Source organism: Anguilla rostrata, chromosome 11, assembly GCF_018555375.3.
Source record: "Anguilla rostrata isolate EN2019 chromosome 11, ASM1855537v3, whole genome shotgun sequence".
Classification (NCBI taxonomy): domain Eukaryota; kingdom Metazoa; phylum Chordata; class Actinopteri; order Anguilliformes; family Anguillidae; genus Anguilla; species Anguilla rostrata.
In genome coordinates, this window is record NC_057943.1 from 6,271,147 (window position 1) to 6,292,582 (window position 21,436).

Genomic DNA, 21,436 nt, shown 5'->3' on the forward strand with positions numbered 1-21,436 from the left:
AAGGATACCATCTTCACATTCATCCCTAAAGCAGTGTTTAATTTCATGTTCTCCACCCCCGCAGCCTCGTTCTCCACTAATTTTCTAAAGAGTTCTCCGGAGGCCAGCGATGGTGTGAGGAGCCAGCCATGTCTCTCACTGAACATGAACTCCAATGCCTTTGCGTTGCCGGTGTGTTTGTTTGTTTCCATGGAGACACGGCCAGAAGCACCTTTGTGTTTGCCGGTACGCCCGTGGTTCTTGGCAAAGCAGTGCCACCGTCCCATTCCTTAGAGGTCACATGGTGTCCTTCCCACTGATATTTGCATGCAGTATATATATATTATATATATATATAATATATATATATAGACAGCAGCAATGGACTCAAGAAAGTCCTGCACAGAGCTGATCTGTAGGAAAGGTAGAAGCCACCGACAGGGCTGCCATATGGGCTGGGGGGTGGGGGTTAGGGGGGGGGATTGTTCTGGGGGGAGGGGGGAGGGGGGGGGTGTTTGGAGGATTCTAAGGGTCCTGTCTGAAAGGGGCCTTCAAAACACTGTGATGTAATTGTTCAGGGATGGGGAGGCCCTGGGGTGGTGGAGCCCAATGTGAGATCTGTTCATTGGGGGTTGGCAGAATCCCTGGTGGCATCCCTGGCCACCAATCTGGCATATTTTTGGAGCTGAGTTAACCATTGTATTTAGTACAGTTTTATTACAATTGCTGGGCATCTGGTTTTATGAACACCTGATGTTGCTGTGTACCTCCCTGTGTAAGTCTCTCTGCCAGAGATGAAAACGTACAATCCAGGCACTCCTCTCACCTCAAAATAATCCACATCACTGTCAAGGGAAATGGTAATATTCCAATTCCAAGCAATTTATATGTAAACCCTGGTCCACATATTTAAGCATCAGGCTGCAGACAGAAGTGCCAAAAAAAGAGAAGGTTGTTTTTTAATCCTTGCATAATTAAGAGAGCGGTTGCGAATAGTTGCAGAACAAAATAACACCAAGGGCAGCGGTGTAGTATAACGGGTAAGGAGCTGGTCTCGTAACCTGCTGGTCACAGGCTCAATTCCCCGATAAGACTCTGCCGTAGTGCCCTTGAACAAGGTGCTTAACCTGCATTGCATCAGTATATATCCAGCTGTATAAGTGGACGCAATGTAAAATGCTGTGTAAAAAAAAATGTTGTGTAAGTCGCTCTGGATAAGAGCGTCTGCTTTATAATGTAATGGGATTTTTCCCCCCCTGCCTACTGCTACTGTAGCCATGTCATCACTTCAGTAGTTTATTATTATAATTTTTAAATTTTAAATTATTATTTTTTGGTTGCTGGGATATGGGGTCGCGTGACACGACCCAGGCAGCCGTGGCGTCTGCGGCGCTCGACCCGCCTCTCTCTCTCTCTCCACGTGTCGCGGGGCTGCAAACCGGTCTTTCCGGACCGGCTGCCCGCCGAGCCATGGAAACGGCCGCGGGCTCGGCTTGTTTACCCCCTCAACCCTGGCACTGCCAACCGCATCGCGGGCGGACCGCGCGCGAGTAAAGCGGATTCTTTAATAAGACTTACGGTACGTTGCAGGCATTTAGCGGACGTTCTTATCCAGAGCGACTTACACAACCTTTTACTTAGCTTTCTTTTTTTTTTTTTTTTTACGTTGTATCCAATTACACAGCTGGATATGTACTGAAGCAATGCAGGTTAAGTACCTTGCTCAGTGGTACAACAGCAGTGTCCCAACAGCAGTGTCCTACCAGGGATTTGAACCTATGTCCTTTCAGTTACAAGATCAACTCCTAACCCATTACACTACGCGATAAACCTTTCTTGATTCGGTGAAGGTCTTGCATATTATTAATGTATTCAGGTGTTCAAGACCAGGTTGACGTAGCATGAAAAAGCCAATATATCATCTGGATTAAGCAAAATAGGTTAAATATATTAACAGCAAAGTCTACTGTATGTCGTTGATAACTAAGCAAATATCACTTAGCTTAAATTAATGAAATATATTCCATTCTGGGATGGCATGGTAATGTTTTGACTGCCTCCTGCTTTCTTTGTGGTCATATTTCAAACATAAATTATCAGATAGGTTAGAGAGCATAAGCATCTCAATAAACAATGTAAATAATTCTCAAAAAAGAGGAAACAATTTCTCATACAAAAAAAACATTAATGCTGTTTATTTCCAAATCCATTTTACGGAATATGAAAGTCTGGGGTATTTTGACATCATTTCTTCATTACTCCAGATTTGAGTTTTTTTCCCCCCTTATTTCGTTTTTTCTCTCAGCTGCCATTGCTGTTATGTTCTAATCCATGGCTTCCGTTGCCATTTGCATCACATGGAAATAAGCTTGAATCTTTATGAGAGAGAGTGAGAGTAAGAGGGGGAGGGAGAGGGAGAGAAAGAATCGTGTTTTGTCACTATAGAGGGTACAGTATGTAATAGTTTGAGGTCACTGCTTTTAATTACCTCCTATGTTGGGACTGTAAACAGAGAATGTGTTTGAATACATATATATATATATATATATATATGTACTGTATATATATTGCACACCTCTGTTCATTGATATCTGTTGATGATACACACATAATTTAGTTTCATACCTTAGGGGTAAAAACAAAGTTCTGCTTCATTTTACACCACAGTAATTATTGAACCATACAATATGTTAGAGAGAGAGAGAGGGGGGGAGGAAGGAGAGAGAGAGAGAGAGAGAGAGAGAGAGAGAGATAGGTAGGTTGTGGCTTTTCGAATACTACACAATCAGAAATGTGTTTTTGAGAGCATATTCCGTACCCCATTAATCCCAGACGCCCAGGGAATTTCCAGCTCATTATCATGCGCGCGCACAAATGCGGTCTCACATTAGCGAAGCCCCCGTCTGAGAACCCAAACGAGCCCAGTTCGCATTCAGCATTCTGAATCGCGTCGAGTCGGGTCCGAGTTGAAGGGTGAGTTAGAATGTTAATGGTAGGTGAAGACACGGAAGGTCATGCACTCATTTTCCTACACAAATAGATTTGTGTGTGTGTGATCAGGTTGGGTGAGTGGTGGCGGGGGGTGGGGGGGGGGGTGGTGGTGGATGTAGGAGGGAGTAGGGGGGAGGTGGGGGCCTCTGCATCATGTGACTCCAGATGGGGATATGACCAATATGCAAAGTTCCCTAAATTGCATCCCTGAACTCCGTGTCACATGTGTCTCCTATGTAGTACACCTGCTGCACTTGCCTGTCATACAGTATCTTCCTGAGCAATTGCACAAACATTTTGAACAGGTCACACAAATCACTATATGACCCTGTTGCACCTTTAGGGTTGTTTTATAATGTGCTGTGGTTACTGTAAAGGATAGTGAAATACTGAACCGTTTCCTGTGAGTATATCTGTTTGTGGAAGAGTGGCCTTTTAGCCTTGTATCTGAAATTAAACTGAAAACATGGCAAAGCAATATTGTCTTCTCCCCCCAGTTTCTCTGGGCTATCCAATCATTGAGGAATTCAGAACTCTTGTAATAAATGTCCGGTTGTAGGAAGTACTACTTCGGCTGGGAGCGCAATTGAGGTTTCTCGTTTCCTGTCCTTGTTTTTTTTTTTTCTTTCTTTCAGGAGCTGTAGGTTTCTTCATTAAATGAGCAACAAAACAATCGTGTATTGCAACCACTGCAACAAGCTTCTTTTTCAATGTACAAGTTATTACATTTTTACTCTTATTACTCTTACGGGAGCATGTTAACAAGGAGACAGGAGAAAAAGAAATTGTAAACTGAATGCAGAGAAGTTTATGCTCTGAGCTGGAGGAGCTTTCTTACAATTGACGGACACCACTTTTCCCAAATGTGTGAGAATGATGCAACTTTAATGTGAGTTTGTTAAACCATGCTTATCTGCCAGCTGGTCTTGAGCATTTTATAGTTTTAGGAATCAATTTAGCAACTCTTTATGGACAGAGCAAAGTCCATCATTGTAACTGACCACAAACTTCCCAAGTGGGAATACCTACTGTAGGTAATGAAGGTACAATGGTTGATACTTTTTTAAGTGTATGTGTCTGTGTGCCTGTGTGCCTGTGTGCATGTGCATGCTTGTGCTAGTGTGTGTGTGTGTGTGTGTGTGTGTGTGTGTGTTTGTGCACGTGTCTGACTGCTTGTGTGAGTGTGCATGCCTGAGTATGTGTGTGAGATTCAAACATATACTAAGACACAATGAAGTTAAATAGTATCAAATACGTCACACTTCTGTGAACCAAGATGTTGCACTCACGTCTAAGCTTTCTTATCAGTGCTAAAGTAATCGGTCTTGAGATGTGGCAGTCTGAGTCTAGGATCTAACAAATCTTTATTTTGGCTATTTCCCTCCTTATTTGAACAAGAAAAGCATATAATTTAAATATAATTATAAAATTATAAAAAACAATAATTGCAGTATTACCTTTACTCTGTAATTATTAAAATATACTCACAGGGACAATGCACGGAAATATACAGACTCATTTGCAATACCATTTGAAATTTTGAATTCGGAACACACAAACAGTGTCTGGAAAGAATCGGTTCATCACGTCTCGATTGATTTCAGATTTTGTGGAGCAACTTCCTCGCAGTTTGTCCTTTACGTCTCACCTCTGGAAGCATTCTATGCTTTGTAACCCCACTGAGAAACACAATTTCTGACTATGGTTCAATTTTGTTTGTCTGCATCCCTTCGATCCCCACAAAACAAACTCCTGTGATGGGAAGTATGAGAGTTCGTAAAACCCAAAATGGCTTAAGCTATTCTGCGCCATCGATGACTCATGACTGACATGAACCAATCATTGTGTTTTCCCATTGAGATCAAAGTCTTTTCTGTTTCGGTTCGCATACATCAGTGCCTGGGAACACACAGCGACTGTGCCCAATGGGCTATCCCATGATGCATCAGTCTTGCACATCACCGCCCAGCAACTAATTTCACACAATAATACAAAGTCAATAAATGCTGTACAGCATTCAATATCACGCAGTAAAAATAGCTCAGAGTTAAATCAACTCTTACAGAGTACACATTGGACTGATAATCTCCTCTGTTAGAGTTGAACTAACACAGGACATTTTATTGTGCACAGATTTATATTTATGATACAGCTTATGCAGTTATGCTCGGGTTTGATTCTTGAGGGTTTTCTCCCCACTGGGAAATTTTTTTTTACCTCATGCTATTTGGGGGTTGGCCTGGTGTTCGCTCTGTTTGCGCTCTTTGCTCTGTATCTTGTCTTGCTACTAAAGTAAAGTGTCTTTGTGACACTTTGTGTTCTCTGTAAAAAGCGCTATACAAATAGAAGTGAATTGAGTTGAATAGAAAAATGCTGTTTGCAAGCCAGCGCTCCTCTCCTCCAGGCGAGGAGGAGGTGTACAGGTGCAGACGGAAGGTGGCGGGAGTCAGGTGACTGTCCCAGAGGCTCAGAGTTTGGCAGTGTGACTCTGCGCGGGGGGGAGACAGGCCCGTGAGGAGTGAGGGATACTGGGAAGGATTGCATCAGAGAGGGGGGCCTCTGCTATGGCAACGGGCTCCTCTCCGCTCTCCTCCAGGGGACGGGGAGCGGCAGAAAAACAAGGCCTCCTTCGCCCCTCCTCCTGCTCCTCCTCGTCCTCCTCCTCCTCCTCTTCCTCACCGCATCACCGCGAGCCGCCGCTCTGAATTCAGGCCAGTCCCACATGTCCTCAAAAGGAAAGTCAACCAAATCCTTCCAACAAGGTAAACAAGTTGACTTAGGATATTCTTTGCCTGAAGTGATCAGTCGATCAGCTGACTTCTACAGTACCTAATAAAAATAGCCTCAACAACAACAAAAAAAAAATACTGTGATTATACATTTTCCAAACGGACGAAAAATATATATGTATTTTTTATATGAAAGTGTCAATATTCAAAATGTGATTTAAAAAATCTAAACCTGATAGTGTGTTAAGTGAATAAAGGATGTGCCAATAACCATGGGGACACAACCTGCTTTTAGATGAACAATGAAGCCTCGTGCTTTTTATTTATTTTTTCTACTTGTGTCTCCTTTCACTTGTGTACAAATTTCTATAGTTTATCGGAATGCAAATGTGAAGACAAGATCCCATTCAAAACCAAATCCAGAGTAGGTTATTACACGTTTAAAGCTAGATTATGACAGAAACCCTAGGACCCTCAACACAGAAAACATGGTTCCCCCATTTTAAAATCCATTCACCATGCTAAATTTCATCCATAATTTATTTGTATCCATGCATCACAGACAGACAAATGCACCTGGATGCGCGGGGGCGATTAAGCATATAATTGATTAAGCATATCAATAGAATGCATCACAAAAAATTACGTTCGCGACAACCGCGTGTCTCCTGATTGGCTGAGCCGTTTGTCTCGGAGAGTAATTTAGACGTTCTAACAAAAATGAAACTCGCCCCCTTGTGGACACTAGGGAGAAATGCAACTGAATCCATAATGCTTCATGGTCGTCATTAAACACATGTATCATCCTTATTGTATATTATTCTTACATTATTTCGCTACTGACTGCATTGTTGTACAATAGTCTCCTCTGTTTGCTGCTGACCTACCCGACTTTAATGTTGTATTTTTCACATTCAGATTCACCCGTAGCTGAAGTATTTGGAGAGATACAGTAGTTCCCAACCAGATCATTTACAGACCTCATGTTTCAAAACACTGCTTGCTGTCACTAGGCTGCGGCAACACATCGAGACAACAATTAAGAAAGGGTTAGCAAATGGCAGCGGTGTCATGCAGTCACTTTATATTCTCCTGGTATATTTAGTAGCACTTTGATTTAACACTGAGTTCCCAGTGGTTGTGAAATGCATCTCTGCTTTGGCTGTTATTTTCAGCTATATCAGGATCTGGCTATTATTTTAGTGGGTGACATTATTTGGCTTCTGTGAGGCCTCAATACCAATAGATTCTGCAACAACTGGCGTGACTGAATCTGCAACTTTGCCATTGTCTGTGATTTGCTTATTTCTCTCTTGATCCACCAGTTAGCATATTGATTATGTGCCTGTTACAGGGTGAGTTATTGAATTTTGTATTCAGCCTCAGTCCCACTGATATTGACATCTCTTTTGCAAGTGAGCCCTGGAGCACAAACGTCTATGTATCGTGGGAGGAAATCGGAGTACCCGGAAAAAAACCCACGCAAACACAGAGTGAGAACATACAAAATCTATATACAGAGAAGATCCGGTCGGGCTGGGAGGTAAACGTAGTGAAGCAGCAGTGCTAACCACGGCACCACCATAACTTAACGAACCGTGGATGAAGGTGTGCTGGTGTTGATGGCAGTGATTTGTTCCAGAATGGGAAGTGATTGTGTTCCAGAATGGGAAGTGATTGTGTTCCAGAATGGGAAGTGATTGTGTTCCAGAATGGGCAGTGATTGTCTTTCAGAATGGACGGGGATTGTGTTATAGAATGTCATGGAACGTGGAAGTGTTCCAATAAGGTCATGCAGTGCTTCCTAGTGTCACACTCTAAGCCGGTGGTTCTCAAAACTCTGTGGCATGTAGACTAGGGGATCCATGAAAAATTAGATGGAGATTTTTTTAAAATTAATTAAATATATTTAATATACATTTATTAAAATCATATAAAATATGAATGACAAACTCCTAGCCTATGTGTGAGAAATAGGCCTAATATGAAATCATTTTTTCGATATGAATGTGAGGTGGTCCCTGAAAAGTCTTGGCCCATGAAAGGGGACCTTGGTGGAAAGAAAAGTTTGAGAACCCCTGCTCTAAGCCATCAAAAGGAACTCTGGACGCTTGATCTTCTGTTGTCACAGAGCTCCAGTCTGATATATGTGCGCCCTCCTTTATCCATCACAACCAGGTCTTCTCTATCCACTTGAGGTGACAGATCCTAAATAAATCGCCGAGTGACAGCTTGGTAATGCGAAAGGCAACAGCGCCTTGACTGCGTGAGATCTATCACACCCACATGTACACACGTTTTAAGCAATTTGTCTCAGAAACTGCATGCCTGCTCCAGCTCAGTTGGTAAGCTGAAGGCATCCTTTAAAATACTCTGATGTCACAGAGTCATTTAGATGGGTAACTGATGGTGAATCAGTCATTGCTATTTAGCTGTTTGTTTAGTTATTTGGTTTATTAAGTAAATACCGAATATAGCTATGATGCTCTGTAGTGGAATTTATGCAGACTTCTACTCATGTAAAGAAAAGGGGGGAATTGTTTTGTATTAATACAGATATGCAGACGGACACATTTTACACAAGGTGAGAATTTAATGCTTAACGTGTGTTCTATCAAGTGACACTACGTAAGCTTTAGTTTTAGTTTGTGAATGTGGTAGTTAAAATAAATCTCCTGCTTATGACAGTACGTGAATGATTCCAGTACATGAACATGTAAATGTTTCCACGGCGATAGCTGTATGTATGCTGTTTGTTTATTGAGGTTCTTCTGCACCTGACCCTTTAAGGATAAATTATTTAACTCCTAATGTTCTTAGTGACAAAGACCTTAGGTGCCAGGTGTCTGTGGTTTACTGGCTGTGTGCTGTCTGCCCAAATGCTATCTGCATTAACTGTTATTGTTGGTGTAATATGTTTACATGGGAAACAGCAGTGTAGTATAATGGTTAGAGAACTGTGCTCGCAAATCAAAGGTTGTGCGGCTGATTCTACAGTGGGGCACTGCCATTGTACCCTTGAGAAAGGCACTTAACATGAATTGTTTCAGCCCAAATATTGTTTCCTGCTGCACATAGAGATTGTATAAAAATTTAATCTGTCTAAGAGTGCCTGCTACATAACAAAATGTAGTGATATCTTTATTCTTAAAAATCGAAGCTAAAGCTTTTGACTATACCTCAGATTTCAGGGAAAGGCATTATACCAACTGAGCCTGCCATTACTATACCACACCAGCAGAGGGTGCACTCTTGCCTTGTATCACTTTTGTACTACAACACATTTTTGTAGTATTGTCATTTGCTGTTGTCCTGTGTTTTGTGCATACTTTAAAATTCTTCCCACATCTGCTGCCTTAATTTTACTGAACCCAGAAATAATGTAAGAGCGTATAAAATGGGGATTTTATTACCTGTATTCTTATCTGTCTACTTGGATGACTTTAAACAAGCTTATTTCATTGTTGTTGTAAAATCTGTGCAATACTGCAGTGTTAAGGATTTTATATTGTTACTTTGAATGAAGACTGGTTTAAGTTACTCTCCAATTAAACCATGATTTAACTGTACAATATTGTACCAAAATATTGTGTTGTAACTGAACTGATAGTACAAAAAATAATATTTCCATTTCAGCATGACCATTTCTTCAAACTGTTTATGTTTCATTTATAAACTGGCACAATCGCATAGCAAGTGTTAAATGGGAAGCACTAAAACTGAATTCTTCATTCATTCCTGAATATTAATAATATGTGTTTGTGCCATTTAGCTCTAACATGGCTGCTGTATCCTGTGCCCTTCTGTTCAGGTTTCGGTTGATGAGGATAAGGTCAGAACAGGCTTGAATTTAATAAACTACCTCCTGAAAAAAATACATCCTACTAGAAATCTGAACTTGTGCCAAGCACTTAATGAGTTGGTACACAGCCTCCAAGAAGCCAAAGTGCAACATCTAACATCTCTGCTGAAGTTTTTTTAGTTTTTATTTTATTTTACAGCCACTGGGGGAATTCCGAATAACAATTGGTAAAAGAAACTGTTGGCAAGTAGACTAAAGTAGCCTCAATCGCAAGGCTCTCCAGTGTGGTTTAACCCTCATCATAACTTTGGGAATGTGCTTTGGGTATGGCCAATTAGGCCTACTAGTTCTGAAAAGTTCTGATCTCCTGTTAGCAGAATATAGATTGCAGGTCATAAAAAACTCCTGGGCCAGAGACTGATGCTTTTCTTAGTGAGCTATCACCACAGGGCCTGAAATGAGTTGTGCGTAGGTTTTTCTCCTTTTCTCTTACCCCTTTTTTCTGCTGATTCGCCCCCAAGGTCTCCTGTGATTGGTCCAGTCATCTGACACTCTTAATTAACCTATTGACCCCGTCCCGCCCTGTTTCCTGGTTCAGCCAATCACCAGCGTTGACCTCAGGATATAAAGCCCACCTGAAACAGCCTGGATCTCTTTGCTTTCTGGTGATTGGTTGGTTGTTGAATCCTGTCTGCTTTGTGATTCTGTGCTCCATTCTCCATTTTGTTTATTTTTAGTTGTTCTGTCTTTTATGTTTTTTTTTTTTTTTTGCCTTTTCCTCAGGGAGAGGGGCTAGCTAAGTTTGGGGTACCCTGTACATCGCACATGTAGGTTGGTGGTTTGTCGGTGGTTGCCATCCACAGTATTTTTGTTTGGTTAGAGTAGGTCTGTTTTTGTTTGATTTATTTTGGCAGACTTGAGTTAAAAGGCCTAGTCAGCTGTGTTTTGTTTTATTGATTTCTTTCCTTTGGCAACACCTAGAGTCTTTTTCTCTAAAATTCTTTTTTGTACCTGTTGTGCTGCCTGTCATCTTTGTTGTAAATTGAATCGTATATCGACACTTCTATGTTCGCCACACTTGTGCACCTATGTAAATAAACACTGTTGCACACTTAATGACTATCTTGTCCCCTTCCATCCATTTTTATTCAGTTGGTTTTGTGCTGCCCACCCTGTAGCCCAAGGTCTATTTAAGGGAGGTTTATCAGAAGAACGATCATCTCTGGGTAATTTATCCATGACAAATTGCATCCAATAAGGCAGGTTTGATGGGTCAGATTTACTTGCCATATTGTTTTAGCAGGTAGGTAAGTCATCCTGTTTCAAAATGATTGTTTCAACAACAAATTGTTGTAGTGGCTTCAAAGCTAATGCAATTAATTTCATATAACCTCTTCAACAGAGAAGTGTGACAATTATACTGGCATCAATAGTGTCTCTGTGTGTGTGCTGTTTTATTCCCTCTTCCTGTTATGCATATTGGAGGTTTTGTCAATGCCCTGTGAAATTTAGTTTTTAATTGCTGTGAGCATTTCCTGAATTTCTGGTTTCACATTTGCTGCATTTCACGCTGTGTTTTTTTTTTTTTTGAATCTGTCACTCATTATTTCGATTTCTATTTTAGGCATTTTTATGTTTCCCAATGCTCCCGTGTGTTTCCCTGGGGGGGATTTCCTTATGTGGCTGAAAGTCTCGTTTGCCTGCAGCTGTGTTTCACTGAGCAATCATTGCCTTGTGGGAATGCAGGAGCAAGGAGCGTGGCAATTGGTCAATTTTTGGGAGCCTGGGGGTTTTAACCTTTTAAGGAGGCCTATAGGTTTTTTTGGAATGCCTTTTGGATACTCCAACTCAGTGTTCTAGAACTCCATTGCTTTCAGTCGCCAGTGGCAATTGTTACATCAGCATTGGAAGGTTCAGTCAAGGTTGTGTTTGTCATGACCTTATTACACATTAAACTAATGGGCTAAAAGCTGGTTTTGAGAGACCGTTGGGAGCTTGTTCTTGTGGGTGAGTGGCTTCAGGCTGGAAGAAAAATGCTATTCGGGATGTGAAACATTCTTGGAGTGGAGCAAGGTGTAGGACCAGTTCCAGGAATCCTGAGAACAGGCAGTGGAAAAAAGCACCAAGGGCAAATTGGTTATTGTGCATGCTGATGTAGTGTGGTCTGGTCTGGTTTACTCAGGACAATTTAAGTTCAATGACGACCAATCAGAATTCTGTATGTCTGTAGAGACCAATTTGATGAAATAACATGGATGCAACAACAGTTTGTAAAAATTATGTTTTATTGGCTATTATATACATGAATATATGAATTGGCTAACTGAAAAAATGTGCATAATTATGAAGAATATTGTACAATTCTTAAACAAAGGAAATTATAATTCTGTGATGGATAAACCTAGAGGTTAACGGTACTACCATTTAACAGGTTAATTCATGTTATGGGTTAGTGACATAGCTACTCTATAGCTACTCTATATTATGTGGTTAGTTGGTTTAATAGCCTCATAACATTTAACAAGGTAAAACAACAAGGTCATGGAACTGGCTATTCCAGCAAAATAAACGCAACAAACCGCAGTGAAATGATCCAATCGGATTTCACAAGTTGTATGCTATCTTTTTGTTTGATGTCTGTATTGAATAAACTGCGTTTAAATACTTAACGGCAATAAAAAGGGAGGCCCGTCATTAATTCCGTTAGGTGATGTGTCGGCTGGTTGGCTGGTCCAAGGTCACAGCAGGGGCGTGGACTTCTGGGAAACCTGTTTTTGTGAAGTTAGGGTCATGACGGGGTTTCAGTCCAGATGACCTGGATGTGCACAGATCTTCCACTTGGGTCTGGCCGCAAGGGAGATATTGGAGGAAAAGTCTGGAGATACTTGTTTCTAAAAATAGCTGTCAATGGGAAATTAATCATTTTGGTTGATCTCGCAAACAGTAGCAGGTCAACTCTGTCTACGCGATCGAGTGAGATGTGGGTTGGGGCATGCGATGAAGTCCGTCATGGTCCTAAAGGGGCTGTGTCTGGCCTGTTAGACAAGAGTCTTTACCCTTCTAGAAAAGTTACGTTTTTTGCTCACAAAGTCACTGACATGCAGGAGCCCTAGGTGCATTCCCTGGAAACACTGGTAGGTTATTTTGGGCAGCCGAACATTTGAATGGCTCATTGTATTGGAGCTGTTGATCAAACATTAACTGCCTCTTTAATGTTTAAAGGGTATTAAACCGGATTCTCCATTTTGTTCCCAAAGGGGGAGGGGGGAGGGGGGGGTGATTCCTTCCCCAAACTGGTTTCTAATCAATCAAGCAGTGAGTTTTGTTGCAGGGTCACAGGAGGATGGGGACAGGCACGTCATTTTTGCCTCGGCTGACCAGAGATGTAAATCGTGAAAGTTACTCAGAGGAGGGCCAGTCACGTGATCCGGTACCCCAGAGGCCACAAACGTTCTATGTATAGTTACGTAATTGCACGGGCTAATCGGAACGCACTTTGAGGTGAACGCTGGGCCTTTCTGCGAGGTGTGCTGGTCTTTAACATGTACTGAGTGTGTGCCGTTTACGTGCACGTTCTGACTAACCGTGTTCTCGTCCACCAGCACCACTCGGAGATGTCGACCGTGATCTTGACGGTTTTCATTATACCCTTGAATACTGCTCACGACTTCACACAGGCGTGTGACCTTGTACACAACTGACACTCCACACCAGTGGTCTCCAACCCTGCTCCTGGAGAGCTACAGGGTCCGCTGGTTTTCATGGTGACTCTGCACTTCATGAATCAATTAGAGCGGTTGATCACACAGTTAACTCAACTCAACCTGGTGTCTTGGGTCTCAATTGCGTGCTGATTTTTAAGGTGAAAACAAAAAACAGCAGACCCTGTAGCTCTCCAGGACCAGGGTTGGAGACCACTGCTCTACACTCTATTTGATTCCAGGTAGAAGTGGGCTATGATGTGAGGATGTTGACCTCATCTCTGTCACATAAATAAAGGAGAGAGAGGTGTAAGTTTTCCTCACTGCCAAATGCACACCTGTTTTGTTGGGTCGCTTTGCATTTTGCTGTTTCAGATAAAGTCTGTCTCGTTGAGTTTTGCGAAGTGCCAACTTGTCTTTGTTACATTTTCTTGTTTTGAAAAACCTACTACAATTGGTTGGGTGTACTCTTTAAAGTGATGTTGTTGGCGAGGAAGGTCTGCTATAATGAAATTTCTCAGTGACTAGAACAGCAGATAGGCTATGTGTTTTACTGGTGTCAATAGATATCAGATCTATCTTTAATGTTATCCTAACTTTTCCTGTTGTGTGTCTGTGTTCATAGATGACACCCTGCAACCATTTTGCGATCCAAACAAGTACACCCCAAGCAGCATACAACGTGTGAACACTTTGAAGTCCGAGGAATGGAAGTCGGCCAATCATTTCTCCCATGTGATGTGAATGCAATGAATCCCATGTGACGTGAATGCTGATAGGCCAGCTTGAAGCCTACAGAAGAGACCTTCTCCCTGTCTGCTCTGTCTCTCATTCCTGACAAAAGGCACCACAGTTGTTCATGCATTGTTTGTATTGGCTCTGTTATTGTAATTTTTCTTTCCTTGTAAATATAAAACTTTTGTTGGCACAAATGAATCAGAATTAATTTTTTTAAATGCCATTGTCTTCTTGGACATAAGGCTGTAGTACAATGTATTTTGCTGTTATCCTCTAAGAGTCATGTATTATATATTAGTTCAAAATTACATTCATTTATTTAACCTGGCCTGTTTTTGTACAGCACTTTGAGTTGCTTTTTGCATGAAAGGTGCAATATAAATATAAATAAACTTGAAACTTGTTAAATTAGGAAGTCTTCCTGTTTGTTTGAATAAAAAAATGACACTGAAAACGATTTTGTGTCACCTTTTGCACACAAGACTATAAATGATAAATGGACTGTATTTATATTGTGCTTTTTATCCAAAGCGCTTTACAATTGATGCCTCTCATTCACCCATTCACCCATTCACACATACACTCACACCCCAACAGTGAAAGGCTGCCATTCAAGGTACCAATCAGCTCGTTGGGAGCAATTAGGGGTTAGGTGTCTTGCTCAGGGACACTTTGACACGCCCAGGGTGGGGGATTGAACCGGCAGCCCTCCAACATTTGCAATGAATTTAAATCATAAAAAGTATTTAAATAATTTAAAAATAATTTTTACATTTTTCAATATTTGGAAATAAGTCTGTTTAATGACTTTCACTAATTTCCACAAATATACATATTTCCTCAAGATTTTCTTCAAACACATTTCTATTAATTTATGTTACCATTATTATTAAATTAAAAACCTTTGCAATGCTTTTAAATAATAAAAAGGTTTTTTTTAATTTTTTAATTTTTATTTTTTTAATATTTGGAGGTAAGCCTATAGTCCTATGACTTTCACTAATTTTCACTGATATACATATTTCCTCATGATTTTCTTCAAACACATTTCTATCAATTTATTTCACCACGATTATTAAGTTAAGAATATTTCAAATGAATTTAAATCATAAAAAGTATTTAAATAATTTTATTAATTCAGCACTTTTTGGAAATAAGCCTTGTGTCTTATGTCTTTCATTGACTTCCCCTGAAATAAATATTTTCTCAGGATTTTCAGAAAACACATTTCTATTAATTAATTTCACCATTATTATAAAATTAAGAACATTTGCAATGAATTTAAGTCATAAAAAATACATAAATAATTTTAAAATGTTTCAATATTTGTAGGTAAGCCTAGAAAGACATAGTCTTATGTCTTTCACTCATTTTCACTGATATACATATTTCCTCATGATTTTTTTCAAACACATTTCTATTAATTTAATAATAATTTTGAAATGAACTAAGAACATTTGCAGTGAATTTAAATCATAAAAAGTATTTAAATAATTTTATTAATTTTTCACTTTTTGGATTTAAGCCTGTAGTCTTATGTCTTTCATACATTTTCATTGATATACATATTTCCTCATAATTTTTTTCAAACGCATTTCTATTAATTTATTTTACCATTATTATTAAATTAAGAACCTTTTCAATGCTTTTAAATAATAAAAAGGCATTTAAATTTTATTTTATTTTTTAAAATATTTGGAGGTAAGCCCATGGTCTTATGACTTTCATTAATTTCCACTGAAATAAATATTTCCTCATGATTTTTTCAAACACATTTTATTAATTTAATAATCATTCTGAAATGAATTAAGAACATTTGCAGTGAATTTAAATCATAAAAAGTATTTAAATAATTTTATTAATTATTCACTTTTTGGATTTAAGCCTGTAGGCTTATGTCTTTCATAAATTTTCATTGATATACATATTTCCTCATAATTTTTTTCAAACGCATTTCTATTAATTTATTTTACCATTATTATTAAATTAAGAACCTTTGCAATGCTTTTAAATAATAAAAATATTTTTAATTTTTCAATATTTGGAGGTAAGCCTATAGTCTTATTACTTACACTAATTTTCACTGATATACATATTTCCTCATGATTTTTTTCAAACACATTTCTATTAATTTAATAATCATTCTGAAATGAATTAAGAACATTTGCAGTGAATTTAAATCATAAAAAGTATTTAAATAATTTTATTAATTATTCACTTTTTGGATTTAAGCCTGTAGGCTTATGTCTTTCATAAATTTTCATTGATATACATATTTCCTCATAATTTGTTTCAAACGCATTTCTATTATTTTATTTTACCATTATTATTAAATTAAGAACCTTTGCAATGCTTTTAAATAATAAAAATATTTTTAATTTTTCAATATTTGGAGATAAGCCTATAGTCTTATTACTTACACTAATTTTCACTGATATACTACTTCTCATGATTTTTCAAACGCATTCCTATTAATTTAATAATCATTCTGAAATGAATTAAGAACATTTGCAGTAATTTAAATCATAAAAGTATTTAAATAATTTTATTAATTATTCACTTTTTGGATTTAAGCCTGTAGGCTTATGTCTTTCATAAATTTTCATTGATATACATATTTCCTCATATTTAATTTTAAACGCATTTCTATTAATTTATTTTACCATTATTATTAAATTAAGAACCTTTGCAATGCTTTTAAATAATAAAAATATTTTTAATTTTTCAATATTTGGAGATAAGCCTATAGTCTTATTACTTACACTAATTTTCACTGATATACATATTTCCTCATGATTTTTTTCAAACACATTTCTATTAATTTAATAATCATTCTGAAATGAATTAAGAACATTTGCAGTGAATTTAAATCATAAAAAGTATTTAAATAATTTTATTAATTATTCACTTTTTGGATTTAAGCCTGTAGGCTTATGTCTTTCATAAATTTTCATTGATATACATATTTCCTCATAATTTTTTTCAAACGCAATCTATTAATTTATTTTACCATTATTATTAAATTAAGAACCTTTGCAATGCTTTTAAATAATAAAAATATTTTTAATTTTTCAATATTTGGAGATAAGCCTATAGTCTTATTACTTACACTAATTTTCACTGATATACATACTTCCTCATGATTTTTTTCAAACACATTTCTATTAATTTAATAATCATTCTGAAATGAATTAAGAACATTTGCAGTGAATTTAAATCATAAAAAGTATTTAAATAATTTTATTAATTATTCACTTTTTGGATTTAAGCCTGTAGGCTTATGTCTTTCATAAATTTTCATTGATATACATATTTCCTCATAATTTTTTTCAAACGCATTTCTATTAATTTATTTTACCATTATTATTAAATTAAGAACCTTTGCAATGCTTTTAAATAATAAAAATATTTTTAATTTTTCAATATTTGGAGATAAGCCTATAGTCTTATTACTTACACTAATTTTCACTGATATACATATTTCCTCATGATTTTTTTCAAACACATTTCTATTAATTTAATAATCATTCTGAAATGAATTAAGAACATTTGCAGTGAATTTAAATCATAAAAAGTATTTAAATAATTTTATTAATTATTCACTTTTTGGATTTAAGCCTGTAGGCTTATGTCTTTCATAAATTTTCATTGATATACATATTTCCTCATAATTTTTTTCAAACGCATTTCTATTAATTTATTTTACCATTATTATTAAATTAAGAACCTTTGCAATGCTTTTAAATAATAAAAATATTTTTAATTTTTCAATATTTGGGGCCTATGGTCTTATGGCTTTCACTGATATATATATATATTTCCTCAGGATTTTCACATTTCTATTAATTTATTTCAGCATGATTATTAAATTAAGAACATTTGCAATTAATTTAAGTCTTAAAGAGGTATTCAAGTAATTCCTTTATTTTTTCACTTTTTTCAGGCAAGCTTATTGTCTTATGTCTTTCACTGGTATACATTTTTATTCATGAATATTTCAAACACATTTCTATTAATTTATTTCACCATGATTGTTTAATAGGAACAACTGCAATGACTTTAAACTATAAAAATGTATTAACATTTTTTATTAAAATTTTTCTTTTGGAGGTAAGCCCATAGTCTCATGCCTTTAAAAGGTCTAAGGGTTGTCCCTTACAACATGCTTAGGCAACACTTGGGCTCAATATTACCAACTTATTTTTTTCTAAAGGGTTCCCTTAATTTAATTTAAAGGCCAAATTAGCATTAGAAGTTTGAACGGAGGCAGTTGAAAATAAAAGAATACAAGAATTGCATACAACGCAGTCTGAAGCAGATTAATCCAGTTAAACCCTGAACTTGTCTCAGCCCTGATACTTCCTGTTTACCTAACCATAACTCTACCCTCACCCTAACCATAATAAACCTGCTGCCCCCCCCCAACCACCAATGATGCAGTGTGTCGTCACCTCTGATTTCATTGGATGGGGGGCAATTAGCTTACGTGATGACTGAGAAGTGAAATAACAACCATGACTCTGTTAAATAGATGCATATCCTGTCTAACATTTACTGCTGCTAGTTGCATTTGAAGTAGGAAAGATAAAAACACAACACCCAGGAATTTTCAAAGGAAGTAGAAATTTTACCAATATTTTATTTTAAACAAAAATCACTCAAGAGCCAAACAGAAAGCATAACTGCAAGTTGTGTTTATTTCAACCAAGAGTAAATGCTCTGCAATAGTATATCAAGTTAATAGATTTTACACTTATAAAATGGCCACTTATTGTATCACTTACAATGCAGCAAAATTTTAAAATAATTATGTATCCAACAACAATCGGGGCTGTGTGGAACCCCCCAATAATAATAATAATAATAATAATAATAATAATAATAATAATATTAATCAAAGCAATTTAGTACATGTTAACATTTAGTACATTTCAGACATTTTAACTTGGGTTTGAATTGGTAATGATGAGAAAAGACTGTTTCTTCTGCAGATTCACAGTTTAACCAGATGGTAATACAGGACATTTTCAGGAAATTAGACATCACATTCCTTTACCCTGTATCTTCAGATGTCACTATTAACCATACAGCATATACATACCTGGAATTATGCAATAGCATCGTATTCAGACATCTTATATAAATACATTAACATTTAACAATGTCTGTGATTATGATGTATTCCTATACAAGCATGATCTTTTTTTGTGTGGCAATCACATTTCTTATCTGTTTTCAAAATGACATTACTGACAGTACACACATTTACTACTGAATCAAAGTAAAAGTAATAATAATGAAAGACATGAAGTATGGCAGACAGAAGTCAAGTTGAACAGTGGAATCTATGTGCCTTTGAAGAAGCTCCCTGTAGAAAACATGGAGCTCCTGACAAGAAAGAATAACCATAAGCAAGGCAAAAACAAACAAACAAACAAACCATACCAGGAATTATGATGAACTCAACATTAACATAAGGGAATTGTGTCACAGGAATTGCATCCTGTCCAATTTATTTTTTCTAAGAAATATAATAATCATGAACCATCATTACACCATAAATAACAAACTAGGAGTGATTTATAGATTTAAGAAGGCAGTAAAGCATTGGCAGTGGCTACTCCCACTTTTCCCAAACAAACCACTTTCCTGGTTCCTGGTTCTCCCTCCGATATCTCAGGTGGCCATCAGAGATTTTGTCGCCATTAACTGGCATTAGACCATAAACAACGAAAACTTGCAGACTACGCTTTGAACATTGTCCGCCGAAGATAATAAAGTGATAATATTATCTAACCATGTGGCAGGCCCACAGGCCTTAACACCAAAAAAAAAAAAAAAAAAAAAATAGCAGGGGTGCACGTTTTTTCGTTGTTTATTACCTAATGCAACATTTAGACTCCAGCTGGGATGCCATATAAGTCTATACGTCTGTTCTTTTTTTTAATCATTCATGGAAAGTAGAGATGGGATCATTACAGTTTATTTTTTTTTTTTTACAGGCATTTAGCAAATGCTCGTATGCAGAGTGAATTACAGAATTTTTCACATAGCATTTACATTGCATCCATTTATACAGCTGGATATATACTGAAGCCACACAGGTTTAGTACCTTGCTCAAAGGTACAAAAAGCTGTAAAGACAGCCAGGAGTCGAACCTACAGATGTGTCATCCATTGCACCACAGGCTCACAGGGACCACCACCCCCCCCCCCCCCCCACCCCCCACCCCCCCCCCCCACCCAGAGCTGGTCCAGAGGCCCAGAGCTGGCCGCCATATCAACCGACTATATTTTTCATATTCCAACTGTAAAATACTCTTTATTTCATCACTGGACCTGACAGGCCATGGTATTACTGCACAAATAAGCTCCTCTGTCTCAGTACGGACATACTGAATATTGGGCAGATGGTGACAATGATTTTCCTACCCACCCTCGTATCAGTCAAACTCAAACCCAGTCCGTACCTCTCGTGAAATACAAAAACAATGACGTTTGGGCTCGGCCCAACTCCAGACCAGCACAGGTACTGCTATTGTTCAGAAGGAAGGGCAAAGTGCGGTGGTAAAAAAAAAAAAAAAACGTCACTAGCCCCTCGGTTGCTAGCCATAAAAAAACGGCAGGATTCTGCCCGTAACTGCAGATAACGATATCAACAGACTGTAACAAAACAACAGCATCGCCACCAAGGTCTCTTTTCTCAGTGGGAAAAAGTGAACCGAGCAATGCACCCACAGCACAGTCTATTGCCGTTTTTTGTCCTTATTCCATGATTTAACATTGCTAGACTTGCTGTGTCAGAGCGTTGCGACAAACCACTCTGACACAGCACTGTGTTTTTCGCACCTTCAGTTGAACACTGGCTCAGTAAGTTGCAGAAACACACTGGATTCCGAGCGTGCATTGCTGAAATTAACCAACCCAAAGCCTAAACGTCTTGTACGCAATCCACTCCTCCAAGCAGCAGATTCTCTGGGATGTTTGGTTACAACTGCCTTAAGAGCTGGCTCCTGATAAAGACTCAAACAATCTTTGACAAAACTGCAATATCATTCCTCACCCGTAGTAATGGTCCCTTCCACACCCCATTGATTCAAAACATATATTGATCACGTGGCCCCTTATCAAGGAAGTCATTTCCAGTATAAATAAATATTGTTGCACTCTTACTATACAAACAGTTATACTGATATGGAAATGATTTTATAGTGCCAAATCATTGCCATTATTCCCGGTTGACCCAACCCTTCCCAAACCTGTTGACACCATAGCCAATCGTGAGTCACCCGGTATGGCTGCCGGCTGCAGCCGGCACGGGCACGGCCAGGATCCGATCCGACTGTGTGGCTCACCTGCGCACAAGAACAGCGCCTTAACAAGACACGCCACTCAGCAGCTCTGCTATACCACCTATGACATGATTCAGTGAGATTCTCTCTTAAGAGTTTAGACTATTTTCATGCACAACATTTTCATTAAAGAAATTTTTTTTT

At 38.0% G+C, this 21,436-nt stretch overlaps 1 long non-coding RNA gene across 2 annotated transcripts; it reads left to right on the forward strand.

Annotated features, from left to right (window-relative positions):
* Positions 1-11,012: 11,012 nt before the first annotated feature.
* On the forward strand, positions 11,013-14,375 carry LOC135235098 (uncharacterized). 2 transcript variants are annotated; one of them, XR_010324273.1, is made up of 3 exons: positions 11,013-11,508; positions 12,818-12,963; positions 13,828-14,375. It is a non-coding gene; the product is annotated as an uncharacterized LOC135235098 (long non-coding RNA). The 2 variants fall into 2 exon arrangements; XR_010324271.1 differs by having other exon boundaries at positions 11,022-11,508; positions 12,833-12,963.
* The last annotated feature ends 7,061 nt before the right edge of the window (positions 14,376-21,436 follow it).